Genomic DNA, 16,065 nt, shown 5'->3' on the forward strand with positions numbered 1-16,065 from the left:
CATATCCATTGAACATTTAATCTATGTGTCTGGGAGAAGATAGACTGGTAACGCAGCTCCCTTTCTTCACGGGAAAACCCCCAGAAGGTAAACATTAACTGCAAGAAACCATAGATTCTATAAAGACAGGAAGAAATGGGAAAACTACAGCCCCACATTACCATCCTTCTACTGAGCTAACATAGGGAGTATTAAGGAGAATTCTGCGTGGCTGAACAAAGCTTACATGGTTACAGAACTAAATGCAATGTATACTACAGCATATAAGAAAAGGATTTTTTTTTTTGGAAGTACTTCCTCTGTGTATGGGAACTCTTATGTCAGGCCTGAACTGGTGATCGAGCACCTGGTAAAGGGAGTGGCTGGCCCAGGGAGCACAGGTGCAAACAATTCACCTATGCTTCCCACGTGACTGGAATTGGGAGGACCAGGGTCCACCCCTCCCAGGGCTCATTTAAGGGCTAGTCTCCCATGAGAGAGGGTCTTCTGGCTGTGTGCTGTGTTTTGAAGGGGAATGTTCAGGAGCTGGAGACCATATTATCAGTTAGGTGAGTTAACGTTTTCCTATGGTGTTATTATTGACATTTACTATGATACCTTGCCTGGCATTACAAAGTGTTTATTGGAAGCAATTTCACTGCTTATGAGGTCCTATGCTACTACAAAACTGGCTTTTTTTTCTACCAGACTTGTGTGTGTACTTAAACAATTCCTTTTGATACTGAGGCTGAAGAACATCAAAAGTTAAATGTTCAGTACAATACTTTCTTCTGGATTATATTTTTTTCTTCCTTTAATCAGGTGTTTTTGTTCATGTTTCTCATTTAAAACAGACAAGCTGGAAATGGTTTTCATAGGTTTTTGTTGCTGTTCAGGCAGTGAATAAAGCACAGAGTAATTACTGTGTTGTTACTCTTTCTGTGCTGGCATTTTCTGACTGAGCACAAACAGTTGTCCCCCAACTCCCCTTTGTTTTTAAAGAGTCTGGAACAGTTCTTGGTCCACAGTCTCTACCAGTTTTGACCCTGCAGCTCTCAGGAAAGCCTACAGCAGCTAACTGGCTTTAGAGGAGCAAATGCTCAGAGAAGAGCAGGTATCCACATCATGTGCTTTGGTTCCCTGATTAGAACTTACCAGAGCTGTTGCTTCTAGGAGCCTATGTTCTTGAAGATACTTAAAAAATAAAAAAAGCCCACAAAACAGGAGTCTTCAGAGTAATCAGAGCAGCTGCACTGGCTACTTAGTGAAATAGTGTGAATGTTGCCTGGAAAACTGAAGATGCTTATGCTGAAGTGTGAATGAAAGCTTGCGTGTGTTGTTGACGTAAGGGCATGTAGCTTAGTATCCTGCAGCATCAAACAGCTTTATCGTCAGGGAGATATGCAGTACTCTTCACTAGGGGTATTCTGAGCTGTCATTAGTCTGCAGTGAGGAAATCTAGGTACACTTGCAGCATAATATTTTCACTTTTCTATTGTGAATTTTGAATACTGAGTTTATGAAAGCTCGTCTGGTGTATGACCAAATCTAACTATTCTTCCAAGAAATTTGTTGGTTTTTTTAAATCAGAGTGTCTCCTATCAGGTAGTATTTGCAAAGAGCTTTGAAGATGAAAGCATTAAGTGCTTGGTGTTATTACTACTATTACGGAGTGGGCTGTAGGTATGCAGAAGGGAAGTATATGTGGAAAGAACCTATTTCACATACGTGGAAATAACCATGCTTATCCCCAGTGTAAATCCAGTGAGGCTGGTAAACATCTACTAGGGTTGAATCCAGTTATTTATATTTTTATCCTTAGTGTGTTTTTATATCAAATCAAGTTAAGGTCACACTAGGACCTAGTTCAGTAAAAACGTATTTGTCTTCAAAACCACTAAAACGCTCAGAGTCAGGTTTCAATGTCATCCATATCCTCCACCCCTCCCCAAGTGCTTTCATCATTCAAAAGCTTACTATTAAACTCCTTTATTTTCAATTTGTTGCATTGGAGAAAATGTTTGAAAGCTGTCATCTCCCATGGAAAGGCACTACAGCATTGACTTTCAAAGAGCATAAGTCATTTTTAAAAGTGGGCCTTAGACTTCTAAGTTACTCAACTGCTCTTGAAGACTGTGTCCTTTCCAGTAATGTGAAACAGCAGTGCACCTTTGGATATCATAATGAAAGCTTTATATATCACTACCTAGTATTTTACTTGAAGAGTGAATAAAATGATGAAATAAAAGACCAGGGAAAGCTGGAGGAACAGGAGAAAAGAAGTATGTATTTTTGTATAGATTTCACCACTTGACATACAATCACAGAATAATTTCAGTTGGGAGTCATCTTGCTCACCCCTGCACCACAGAGCACAGCACACAATATAATTTATTCTTTTTCAAACAGAAATAGTATTCAAAACTCTACGAAGATTAATTGTACAGACCATCTAGGCTCCCTGTCCTGTCCTGTTCTCCCTCTTCTTCCAGTGTCTGAGAAATGAAGCAGGCAAAACATCTTGCTTGGGGTAGTGCAGAACACTTGTGGGCACCTCATACTGGGAGATAATTGTGTTGTTGGGTTTTGCCTGGACAGAAGCACCTCACTAGTATAATAGTAGCTTACTTTTTCTAGTGAGACCATAAGCAATATCCCACCTACATGCGAGGAAGATTCAATCAAGCTTTTAAATGTCTACTGGTCCTTGGGGTGTATCTATAGTGAGATGCATGGTAGTGCTGATGTTTGTACTACAGACATGAACCTTCCTCACATTTACAGCAAAGCTATAGTGAATTTTCCTTGCAGCTCAGGCAAAATTGCCTTTTGCCATCTTTAGGATGATAATTCTGCCTTTTCTTGCTCGGGAGCAGTCATCCCAGCATCCCTGACGCTCCAGTGTAGATCCGGCTGCTGATGTTGCTATTAAGGAGATAAACGCACAGGCACACACACATGGATGGCTGGGGTTAAGGTAGTGCTGAAGTTGCTTTTGGCAGCATGCCAAGGAAGGTTCAAGGCAAAACTTTTAAATGTGCTTAGACTCAAATAAAAACGGGGATTCTAGACATAAATGAGAGACCCAGAGACATCCAAACTAGTTTCCAAAGTGTGTGTTAAAGCAGTGAATTGAATGTAGAAGGTTTGCAAAACTTGAAGGTGAAGGAATTAAAGGGAGTGGTACAGTCTAATAACAAAAATATTTGGCCCATTTAAAACAATAGGTTTGCAGTTACTGAATTCATGGTAATTAAATCACAAGGTTGCTTCCCTAGGCTTTAGAAATTGGCAGTGGAGTTCTTGTAATCCTTTTCTGATCTTCTCGGGGCATGAGGACTGTGGTTTATTGACATGTAATTAGATCAGGATGTCACTACATCAATGTCAGTGTAAACATCACTAAGTAAGTAGCTGATCCTTACAAGATCAGCAACCTAATCTCCTCTGGGATGCCAACAGGCTTTGTTAACACTTGGGCTTAGGATTGTATCTGTTCTTTTTAATGCCTGACTCTCAACAACTGTGGGAGCTCTGACATCTGAAGTCAACCAGTATCTGAAGTTAAACTAGTTGTATTGATGTTCTGGAAGCTGCAAAAGCTTGTCTGCCAATAGATTTTATTGATCAGAAAACAAACAAATAATGAAATGTTGCTGGCAGTACTTTTTGGCAGGAGGGGGACTTTCTAGCTTGTGCTTTCAAACTGTGTGTCAGCTGCTGCATAGGTAACTGAAATCTCTAGACTTTAGTCACTGCAGCTGATTTTATACAGGCCTTATCCATGCTTTAAAATTCTGCAATTGTAGTTGAAAGAAATCTTATAAAAAATGTTAAAAGATAATCAGTAATCATATTATAAATTGCCAACAATACAATCAAAAGAGATTGTTTCACAGAGTGGAGGTTTGAAATAGAAGTTCCACTCCTAAGAACTTTTTTAATGGAGAAAAATATCTGGATATCTCTTTTTATTCTAGGGGGATATAAAATCTGTCTTAAATGGAGATTACTTCAGTTTATCTGAATTGTGCGTAAACTGCAAATCTTGTTCTGCAGTCAAGAGATTGCCAGCTTTTCCTAGGTAGATGATGTCAAAAGACTTTTCAGTGGATCAGTATATGGTTAATGCCTGTGTTTATAGCCAGGTATATAGCCAGTGTACATAACCAGGTAATAGTCTGGTTCTCGTAGCTTTCAGATGCACTTCAAAATCACCCAGTATATGACTGGGCTTTTGTGAGCATGTTCTACAGTGGGTATGTGATGAGGCATGTATGGCTGTTTTCTTGGGGAAGATGTATAAAGACAAATATTATGATCGTGTGACATTCACAACCCTAAATATATGCAGGTGTTTAGACACAGCTTAAACATCTAAAGAACTGCAGCTACAAAAAAACCATGTGCTGAGCTCCTATTTGTTTTAGGCAGCCAGTAAGAAATGCCATTTGGTTTATGTGCTTACTGGAAAGTTTAACTAATGGATACTTCCAAATCTTTAGGTGTATTTTAGCCTTGTAAATAACCCAGAAGATTCCAGCAGTATTTGGAACCTAAACAAATTTTAGCAGTTGCCTCTGGTAGTTTGTAATCAATGAATGAACAGACTCTGTCATGTCAATTCTCTAGGCTATTGCACACCTTTAAAGTATAGGAGGGAAAAAAAAATCCCGAACCTTGCAGGCTTTTGTATTGGGATGTATGGCCCTGTGGGGAACTGTAGCACTGAGAACCACAGTCTGCTGCCATAATGTTGGGAGGGCTGGAGCTGGCCAGCTTCTCTTTGTACTCTTTGTGCTCCAGGGCTCGGCTTGGGAGCTTTTATGGGAATGTTTACTCTGACCTGCATACATATCAGGAAAACTTAGGAAGTGAGCAAGAATAAATCCAGAAGTTGCACATGGCAGAAGACTCATTGATGAATCCACCCAAAATTATTTCAGAATTCTCATATGTGGAACTATCTTTAAGTTCTTTTCTGTGGAAGCTAGAAGGTTTTAAATAGATTAAAAAACACACTTATTCTTGAAACCAGCTGTGAATTGAAATTAATGTATATAAGATTTAAGCTAACAAAGCTGTTAAACATTTAAAAGCTGTTGTTACTGAAAATCAGGTGGGGAAAAAAAATCTGAGTACAAAGTTGGAAGAAATTGCATTTTCCTGTCTTTGGTTTCAGTCAGATGGAATCTCACAAGCAATGATGAGAGGAAGCTGTGAATGGTCTTGATGGAAAACATAGAACTGGCATTTCCTAACACAGATGAGGCTATACTGTGACCAATGGGTCAAAAAATAGAGTTGTTGAATGACCTGTATTCCCCCCCCCCCCCCCCCAAAAGAAAGTAATTCAGGGGTGAAATATTCAAGTTTGCGCTCTGAACCAGAAAGATTGCCATAGACATATGAGCAGTCATATACTAAAAACCGGATAGATAGAAAAGGGAACCCCCATCTCAGGCATGTAAGGAATATACTGTTCAAACACGACTTTTAGATTTTTATACAGGTTTACCCAGAATTTTTTGTCGTTCTAATTCAGAAATTGTTTATTAACATAAAACATGTACACTGTTTAATCTCTTTTTTTTAAGTGAATATTTAAAAAAACTGTTTCCCTTTGCAGGTAGCACTCAAGTTCAATGGGCAAGCTTATTGTACTGGAGGTTAGGCAGAGGTTTGGGTCATTTGGTGGAACAAAGCAAAGGTTTTCGCAGTTTCCACAGCTGCTAATCCTTTAAACATTACCTCAGGAAAAAAAAAGTTCATTAAAAAATGTCCACATTTTCTGCTTTAGAAATTAACACAATGCTGCAGACGTATCAATCCCTTTTCTATTTGTTGAAGTAAACCAGCTTATCTGAATAAGGGAAACTGAATGAGACCTCTTCCAAAAACACTCCACTAGTCAAAGCTGGAAAGGTCAAATTGTTTGAAAATGACTAATGATTAGTTTATAGTTCCTTTAATACACAGGTTCCATAACAATGGAATTAATCTTTAGAGGAAAAACATTAGAAGGTAGTTTACTCCCAGAGGAGACGTGCTGGGGTTTTGTACTAATAGTTATGATGAGCACTCATCAGGACAGACAGCAAAACCCCAGGATGTCTCATTGTTTAATCAGTTCGGGTAATAACAAGTTGATTAATCAGCTGCGCTTCCCTCTGGCAGAGCTGTTCATGTTTGCAGCAGTGGTAGCATTTCTCATTCTGCGTAGCACTGACAGCAGTGAACTCTCAGCAACTCCAGTCTCTGACTCTGGGCAGAAAGAGCAGTGATTCATTAAGCTCTTCATATCTTTTCCTCCTATGTTTTGGGGAGAGAGGGAGGATTATTTGTTTCATTTTGAATGGAAAAATGCTTCAAAGTGAATTCCTAGAAGTATTTTCTGTCTTTTGACCACTTCCAGTGTCTCCAAAGTAGAATGGGTGAATCAGTGTTCTTGGTAAAAACAATGTGGTGCTGTGTGGATGTGTGCCAATCCAGGTGTCTGTGTTCCTTTCATTCAAGGCTGGTAACTGCAGCAGTTTCCCATCTCTTTCCAGCTCTTCAGGCAGTTAATAAAAACAAAACAAACAGAAAAACCTGGGAAACTGTCCTCATGGGTAAGGGTGCAGAGCAGGCAGATCTTTAAGAAAGCTTTCCTCAGTGCAAGAGTTCTCCATCCCCAGGTGTAGCAAACCAGAAAAGGAAGGAGAGAGATCGGCATGGCTGAACTGAGACCTGCTGGTCAAACTGAAGAGGAAGAAGAAAATGCACAGGCAGTGAAAACAGGGGCAGGTACTGTGGGAAGATCATAAGAAAGCTGCTAGGCTGTGTAGGGAGGGGGTCAGGAAAGTCATAGCTCAGCTTGAACTAAACTTGGCAAGGGATGCTAGGAAAAACAAGAAAGGCTTCTGCAGGTACCTCAACCAGAGAAGGAAAGGTGAGAAGGGCATACTCCCCCCCTAGTGAGTGACATAGGCAAGCTAATAACAACAGACAAGGAGAAGGCTGAGATACTTAACTTTTTTGCCTTGGTCTTCTCTGATAGCTGCTTGCTACACAGCCCTTAAATGTTTGGTTTGGTAGGAAGGGACTGGGGAAGCAATGTCCCTACCACTGTAAGTGAAGATCAGGTTTGTGATCACCTGAGGAACCCGAATATTCACAAGTCTATGGGTCCTGATGAGATGAACCCCAGAATCCTGAGGGAGTTAGCTGATCCATTCCAAGATGCTCCCAATGATATTTGAAAAGTTGTGGCAATCAGGTGAAGTCCTTGGAAAAATCCATCACATCCATTTTTGACAAGGGTAGAAAGGATGACCACAGGGACTACCAATCTGTCAGTCTCACCACTGTTCTGGGAAAGATCATGGAGCACATCCTCCTGGAAGCTATGCAAAAGCACATGGAGTACAGGGAGGTAATATGGGGGAACCAGCATGACTTCATCAAGGGTGAATCCTGCTTGACAAACCCAGTGGTCTTTATGATGGTGTCACTGCATTAGTGGTCAATGGAAGAGCCACTTATGTCATCAATGGAGAATGCTCCCTGGAGCCTTCTCTTCTCCAAGCTAAACAAGCCCAGTTTTCTCAGCCTTTCCTTAGAGGAGAGGTGCTCCAGCCCTCTGATCATCTTAGTGGCCCTCCTCTGGACCTGCTCCAAGAGCTCCACATCCTTCCTGTACTGGGGGCCCTGGGCCTGGACGCAGTACTCCAGATAAGTCCTCACAAGAGCTGAGTAGAGGAAGACAATCACCTCCCTCTCCCTGCTGGCCACTCCCCCTTTTTAATGCAGCCCAGAACACAGTTGCTCTTCCAGGCTGCAAGAGCGCGCTGCTGGCTCATGTCCAGCTTCTCGTCTACCAGGACCGACGAGTCCTTCTCTGCAGGACTGCTCTCAAGGAGATCTTCCCCCAGTTTGTATGGATACCTGGGACTGCCCTGACCAAAGTGCAGCACCCTGTACTTGGCCTGATTGAACTTCATTAGGTTTTCATGGGTGAAGCTGTGCTGGCTGTCTCAAATCACTTTATCTTGTATGTGCCTTAACATAGTTTCTGTGAGGATCTGCTCCATGATCTTTCCTGGCACAGAGGTGAGGCTCACCAGCCTGTTCCCCAGGTCTTCCTTTCTCCCTTTCTTTAAAAATCCTGGGCTGTGTCATAAGAAGTGTGGTCAGGGAGGTGATCCTGCTCCTCTGCTCTGTGCTGGTGTGATCTCATCTGGAGTACTGCATCCAGATGCAGAGTCCTCAGCACAAGAGAGACATAGGTGGAGGTGTCCGGAGGAGGGCCGCAAAACTGATCCAAGGAATGGAACAAATGGAACACATCTCCTGTGAGGACAGGCTGAGAAAGCTGGGGCTGTTCAACCTGGGAAAGAGAAGGCTCTGAGGTGGCCTGACAGACGCATTTCGGTATGTGAAGGGGAACTATGGGAAAGAACGGGGCAGACTCTTCAGGAGGTTCTGCAGTGATAGAGCAAGGGGAAATGGTTTCAAGCTCAAAGAGGCTAGGTTTAGGTTGGGTTTAAGGAAAAAGTCTTTTACAATGAGGATAGTGAGGCACTGGCACAGGTTGCCCAGAGATGCAGTGGATGCCCTGTCCCTGGAGACTTTCAAGGCCAGGCTGGATCAGGGCCTGGAGCAACCTGATCTAGCTGTGGATGTCCCTGTTCATTGTAGTATGGGGAGTAGGGGAGTAGGACTAGATGATCTTTAAAGGTCCCTTCCAACAATAAGGATTCAATTATTCTTTGATTCTGTCTCCATCTCCACACTTTTCTTCCTTTTTGAGTGAGATCCTTGTAGGCACCCTGAATTATGTTTTTGCACATGCACACATTGATGCAGTGTATTGCCTTTTGTATTAAGACATAGTTAAGGATAGGAATATATGGAAGAGAAATAGGTGTGTAGGCTCCCAGTTGGATAAGTCACTTGCGTATCTGGGAATCCATTCCAAAACTAGACATCAAGGGCCATACTCAGTGCAAAAGAAATGTTCTATTACATGTATTTTTAAGCACTACGTGATTGTTCTCCAGTGATAATAAAAGTGGCATACCTGAGTATTAGTTGAAGTCTGTGCTGTTCATAAATGTATAAGTTAAAGATGGAGGCAGACATGAGTTCCAGCATGGTATAACTGTGAGTTAAACCCCCTGATTCTACTACAATGCAGTGAGCCTGTAATTGTGAGGAATAGAATTCTGTTTTCAATTTGGAGTGAGCTAAATTAAAGAAAATACAAGAAGTATACCGTGGTTATATGTAGCTGAAGTGTTGCAGTGGATCAAAACAATTTTTTTAATGAAAACTATTTAAAACTACTTTATCAATTTTGAATTATACAATTTGCTCTGAGAGCATGAAAATGTTCATTTATCCATTTTGCAAATGGGAAAGAAAATGATTAAATGGCAATGATGACCAGTGACATTCTATGCAGCCGTTTACTATTGCTATCCAGTAATGCACTTTAACGTCTAAAATGTCCTTTGCTGACAGCTCCAGAGCAGATTGCTGGTGTTTGCTAGTGCTAAAGTGCTTCTTTTTAAAACTAATTTGTTGTACGTTTTGTATGACCAGGCTAGGATGTTGTGCTTTTTTTTTTTTTGCTGGGTATTAGGTGAAAGGTTTAATGATGGGGCAAATAAGCTGTATAAGCACTGCCAGGTTTTAGGTCTTTTTCTTTTTTTTTGGAGATGTTTGAAGGGACGAATTTATGACATACACAAACTATAAATGGAACTTTGTACAGTCTAGAAGAAAAAAGCTTGTATTACTGAGTGTCTTTGTATTCCCTCCTCTCCGTGTGCCTGTCTCTGTATGTCTTTTGTCTAATTGCACAATAATTATAAAGTGATAATGTTTGCAACTTGCTATTTTTATGGAATTGTGACTTAAAGAGCAAATGCATATGCATTAGTATATGCTATTATCCCATTACGGATAGGAAGAGAAACATACCTTTGAATTTCAAAGACCTTCAGTGCATTAAATTGAAATCAGTCATTTAATGGACAGAGAAAGGAGAAAAAAGGCTATCCCTTTTTTAATGTTTTCTTTTTTTCTTTAAAAATTACTGGAATAGAATATTGTGAGAAAAGTGAAGTCATCAAGTGAGCATTTAAGAACATCTCAGGGCAAAACTTGAAATCATCTGTTGTTGCAGAAGAGGGATTTCCATGGACTTCATGTTATGGTTCCTTGTTACGTTTTTGAGGTAACAAAATACTTTGTTAGAAAACCTGACAAACAAGAGCATTTCTTCCTTCTAAGGAAGAAAAGAATCATTTATTTGCTCAGTGTGCTTGCTTCAGCTGATCAATAAAATCTGAAGCTGTAGAAGGCTGAATGTGAGAGTAGGTGAGAGTTTCACTTCTCCTGGGTTACTTTGGGCCAATTTTCTCTTGTTTCCCTCTTGGTTATCAACTGATGCTGTAGTCTGATGTTTGGTTGCTACCTTCCTGCGTATGCTGTGGCAGAACTGTGGGTCAGCTTACAAAATGCTCTGAAATCCTACAGGTAAGAAATGTGGAAAGTACTGATGAAATGCAGAGATGAAAAGAAACTAAGCCTTACATACAAATTCCAGCTGTGTTTATATCCAATTTGATCCAACCTCCTTTAGTAAAAAAAAAAAAAATGCAAGACAGGTGACAATGAGCTCTAGCCCACCATTTTTCAATTTTACCTGCAAATGGGCATTTAAACTAGATGTTTTACTTGAGATGCACATCTGATATAATGCTATACTTCATTTGCTGTGGAGGAACAAATATTGGTCACTGTTGTCATACATGTATTTTATGAACTGATGGCAAGGAGAAATGATTTTGTTATATTCAGATACTCTTAAAATCCCCGCCTCCTTTAGCATAATGGTTTATTTCCACCTGGAATGAGGGGAGATCTCCTACCCAGTAAGCTGGCCCCATGGAGACAAAGATGTGTACAGTGAGATGAATGCAAGAAAACAGTGATGGTGCAGAGAGCTGTTATTTCTTTATGTTCCAGAAGCACTATGCACATCCCCTGTAAGGAGGAAATTCATAAAGGAAAAATGCTGTGAATTGAGCTGCACAAATCTGAAACAGCCGACTCGCAACAAATTCTCCATCTGTTTTAAAGGAATTCACTAAAACCATCTTTACTTCCCCTCTTTGAATGAAGAAGTGCCCTCATGACTGCAGAGACATTGTACAAAGGACATCCAGGTCAATGAATGCCTTTGCTTTGGCTTCAGTGGGCTTTCAGTCAGGTCACATTGAGAGTTGCAGCGTGCAAGGAGCTGACATTTTTCAGGAATGCATCTCTACAGCTTCATTTTGAAGAGTCATTAGTTGTATGCCTTTGCTTAGATGGAGCTGTAACTTGCCATCCCTACTCTTTATAGATGCAATTTTAAAATGTATTTTTGGGTAGATTTCTGGGAACTGAGAGAAACATACAGCAACACAAATGGAGGGAGGTAATGTACTTCTGAGAGCATGCAAAGGGTTCTGAAAAATACTCACTTTGTCTTAATATTTAATAATAAACCCAGTCTTCTACAGAACATTTTTAGGATCTTGAGTTTATATGTGGTTAATTCTGGTGTTTTCAGACTTCTAAGTGGCAAAAATGTAAAAACTCCCAGTTGATAAATCATGCTACCAATCAAGATACGAAATGCAATTTACAGCTCCCAAATTAAGTAATTTTACATATTTTTCACCATAGAGGAAAATGTGAGTTAAATTAAGCTTTTCTTTGCAGCCAAGACTCTATTCTTACATCTTTTTTTAAAAAGTAAGCCAACATAGTCATATCATTAGCTCAGATGGCGGCTTTAAGAAACACTAAAAATTGCAAGACTCAGAATGAAATAATGAAATCTGACAGCAGCACAGTTTATTTGTGAGATTATAAGTCTCTCATTCAAACGCATGTTACACAATCTTCTATAAATACTGTTTCCCTTGTTGCTGTCGTTGTCAGATTTTGCTTTTCAGATAGTCTCTTCTTCTAGTGTTCTGCTCTCGAAGGATAGGGTGGAGAATTGCCTTTACATAACTCGTACACACTAGCAGTAAGTTCGCCCGTATTTCAGATTGAGGGAAGCTACGTACCTGAAGTGCAGAACTGGGATACCTCTTATACATTTGTTTTAGATACTCCTAAGTAGCTCACATAATGTGTAGGGAAAAGAGATGACTGTTCTTTTCCTTTATATCATTTTTTTAGGTTCCTCCTCTCCTGCTCCCTCTGATGTAAGGATCAAGATAATTTAGGGTGATGACCCATCACTCAGTTCAGACATTCCACTTCTGCCATTTCTCATTGCTGCCATTTTTGATTAATCCCTTCTCAAAGTCATATGCAATGTCCTTGCAGGTATGACTGCTGGAACCTCTCTCCATGCTCAGTCCATTCAGCTGTGCAGCTGACAAGTTCACTAAAAACTAATCCTAGAAAATCTTTGACCTAATATTGTGTACTTTGATAGACACTGGGTAGGGTAATGACAAAAAAAGCCTGCAAAAAGACCTCACCACATTTATCTTTGTATGGATACATCTAGACCAGCAAATGAAATATGCTGGGACAGTTTTCTGGCATTGAGGTTAGCAGACCCAAGTCACGTATGCTTGTGGCTTTAGGTCAAAATCAGGGTAGCCACGTGTTAACTGGCATGTGGATTTGGTGCAGAGATGGACTACTACAAAGGATGGGTGCCAGGCATGGCTGGGAGAGGATAGGTAGAAAGCACAGGTCAGAGCCATGCTGGAAACCTGACCACTTCTTTAGCAGCACTACATTGGGTTCCACTGTCCATTCCCCATCATGGACATATCCCCCATCAGGTTAGTTAATTGCTGCCAGTCGTTGCTTGTCTCTAGGTGCATCTTCTCATTGCTTCCCTCTGACCATGTAGCAGATAGGCAGAAAAGGCAAGTGATGAGAGAACAGTCATGTGTCTCCTTTGCCTCTGAACACAGCATGCTGCATATATACTGCCCCACTGGCTCTCAGTCCTAGATTGGTTCCTTCATGTTTTAGCCATGACTTATGCCTGGATACCAGGTTTGCTTTTAAAGCATTTGCTTTATTTCATTTATTCTGCACATAATTGATATATGTACATTGATTTGAGGAATTGACTTAATGACGGGGAAGAGGAATTCTGCTTTCCTTTTAAGCAGGGGAATGTTTGATGGACTGGCTATGTCAGGCCAGAGAAGTGTGCATTTACCACAGGGGGTTATTGATTCTCCTGGGGTGCCCCAGCTAACAATGGTGTCTTTAAAAGATGAAAATGCTTTGGGTTTAAGATGGGATATGAGCCAGGAAGAGAATCATGCATGACATTCTCAAAGACACAGAATGGTAAGGTATTTTCTCATGTAATACACATACTATGTAACAGAAGCATGTGTGCCTTTCTGCCTGAAGAGTCATGGCATAGCACTCTGGTTAATTTGAGCTGCAGGAGGAGTTCTTACAATGTAAGACTGCAAGAGAGACAGTAACCTGGGAAAAAGACCCACAGAGTTCTTGGTGATTTTTGATCACATCTTGATTTCCTTTTCATTTCATGAACTCCCAGAAGAGACATCCCCTTTCTGTAAGCATGCTAATGCGAAGTAGATGGACAAAATGGTGGAGAATTCAAACTGACGGAGAAATAATTTAATTAATGAAAATAATTGATTTTAGCAGACAAGATGTGAATGTGTGTGAATGTGCAGGTACAAATGCGTATGTGTATGTATCTGAATATTTACAAGTATATATAAATAAGTCTTTAAATGTAAATGCATATATAAAATAGATGAACATACAGAATTGGGAGAATTGTGTATTTGTAAGTGCATGCATGTGTATGCATGTGTGCTTGGATCATTCAAGAAGGAAACAAATTCCACCATATGGTTTAGGTATTCACCTATGTAACTCAACTGGATAAACTTCTAGAATAGAGCTGGTGATAAAATCCTTCAACTGCTCACAACCACCAGATGCTAATTATGAGAGTCTATTTTACATGAATTACAGCTGAATAATGCAGAAGGATTTTTCAACCCAGGGAAAGGTTTGTAAATTTGCTACCTTGCAATGAAGTCTACTTACCGATTGTATCAATTTATGTGTAAATAAAAAGAAAGGCTTAACCACCTGGCTCTGAGTCATACTAAAAATGAATGTGGTATCACAAAGCACAGTTATAAGAAATACAGAAATGATTTAGCAAAACAGAACTTTGGATGTTGTGTTGAGGGACATGGTTTAGCGAGAACCATTGGTGAAGGGTGAATGGTTGGACTGGATGATCCTGTGGGTCTTTTCCAACCTTAGTGATTATACGATTCTATAAAACAAACAAACACCTCCCCCCCCCCCCAAAAAAAAAACAGGAAAAGAACAGAGGAGCATAAAGACAAGACAATATGAGGGACTACACTTCAATAATTATGAATTGCTAGCTCTTGACATATCAACATTGTAATTCCATAAATTTACCTCATAAGTTTATCATTGGATGAAACATTTGATCTAAGCATAAGATTTTCAAGATTTGTGGCTATATATTGCCTACTTCCCATCCAGTTTGACAAAAATAGTGAGGAGAATATTGGAATATTGCACCTCAATGCTGGTTTCATTCATAATAGCATAAATTATATTTTTGACAGTGCTTGTGATTCTTCATTTTTATATTAACTTTGGCTTTCTATGTGCTGGTGACATTGTTTAGAATGTTCATTCTTGAATGCACGTCTTCTCCAATCAGATGCCATATTTACTGCATTATACACTGTGTTCCATTTTACTGTTCAAAATAACCCCTGTAACTGATGTCTTTACTGGAAAAACTTTTCTCCTTGATGTGCAAAGCTGCATCTGTTTGTGCTTCAGTAGTTTGGTATATGAAAAGAAGATAAAGCTATATTTTCAGTATTCTTGAATAATGTTACTCCTTTCTTGATCTTAGACTTTCAAGCACAGTTGGTTTTCTTTTTGTTATAATAGTGGAGGCATCACATCTTTAAATTACATTCTGCAAAACTGCAGAAAAAAAAAGACTTTATTTTGGGGAATGGAAATCGTGAAAGGTGTACTTTATGGATAGAAATGTTACACATGCATTTCAGGTAGTTTTCAGGAATCATGGCAGGAACGGACAGTAATTATAATGTGCATTTCAGTGCTTTTCAGGGATTTTTTTTTAACTTTCACGTTTTCTGTGTTTTTGACATTAATTGTCATTTGAGCATACTGATGACATCTTTCCCCTTAGTTACAGATGTGTATTAGATGTTTAGCTGATGGATAGGTTTTGCCTTCATGTGGAGTAGAGAAGACAGACAAATATACGATAACTTTCCAAATTGTCTTATTTTATACGCAAGTTGAATTCAGTGTTAGTCAGCGTTTAGTGTCATTGGAAGCAATCAGCTGAGTTAGTGCTTTCACTCTGGTCTAAGAAAGAAAAAAAAAAAGGAAAAAAACCTCCTTTATTTTGTTGACAACAAGCCATACATGGCCTTCTTGAAAAAGAAACTGGTTTCCAGCAATTTGAAACTGAAGTGCCATTTCACTAAAGGCTGGTTGAAGTAGACAACTTCATTTTGTAGAATTGCCATTCAGATCACTTCCATCAAGGGTAAATTCCCTCTAAACAAACACCTGCCAACACAGACATATTTTCACTACAGACTTAACACTTTGAGGCTTCTCCCTTAGAGCAGAGGCGGGGTGCCACACCACAACATGTAGTTATGGAAAAGGTTGGTTGCTCAGGTCTAGGTTTTTCTTGCCTGAAGTTTGACTGAGGAGTTCATGCTGGATGTGTGTTTGTCATTGGCTTCAAGAGAGACCACGGAGGGTTCCCCTTCAGCAGAGAGCTCAAGTTGCTGTGTGACTGAAGGCTTTCTTCTCCTCTGGCTATAGAGGGAGATGAGTTTGGAAAGTTCCTAGCTTATCTCTTTGATTAGGTGTCTAAAGTTAGGATGGATTTATGAGAAGGCAGCTTGATCTCTTTGAACTTCTGTTGTCTCCGATAAGAATTTTGTTGTTGATGTAACCCGGAGCATGCTTCCCGAT

General features: G+C 39.9%; 1 long non-coding RNA gene across 1 annotated transcript; it reads left to right on the forward strand.

Moving 5' to 3' along the window:
• Nucleotides 1–479: 479 nt before the first annotated feature.
• Nucleotides 480–15,854, forward strand: LOC124417360. Its single transcript, XR_006932050.1, has 3 exons — nt 480–548; nt 10,423–10,503; nt 10,996–15,854. It is a non-coding gene; the product is annotated as an uncharacterized LOC124417360 (long non-coding RNA).
• The last annotated feature ends 211 nt before the right edge of the window (nt 15,855–16,065 follow it).

Source organism: Gallus gallus, chromosome 1 (genome assembly GCF_016699485.2).
Source record: "Gallus gallus isolate bGalGal1 chromosome 1, bGalGal1.mat.broiler.GRCg7b, whole genome shotgun sequence".
Taxonomy (NCBI): domain Eukaryota; kingdom Metazoa; phylum Chordata; class Aves; order Galliformes; family Phasianidae; genus Gallus; species Gallus gallus.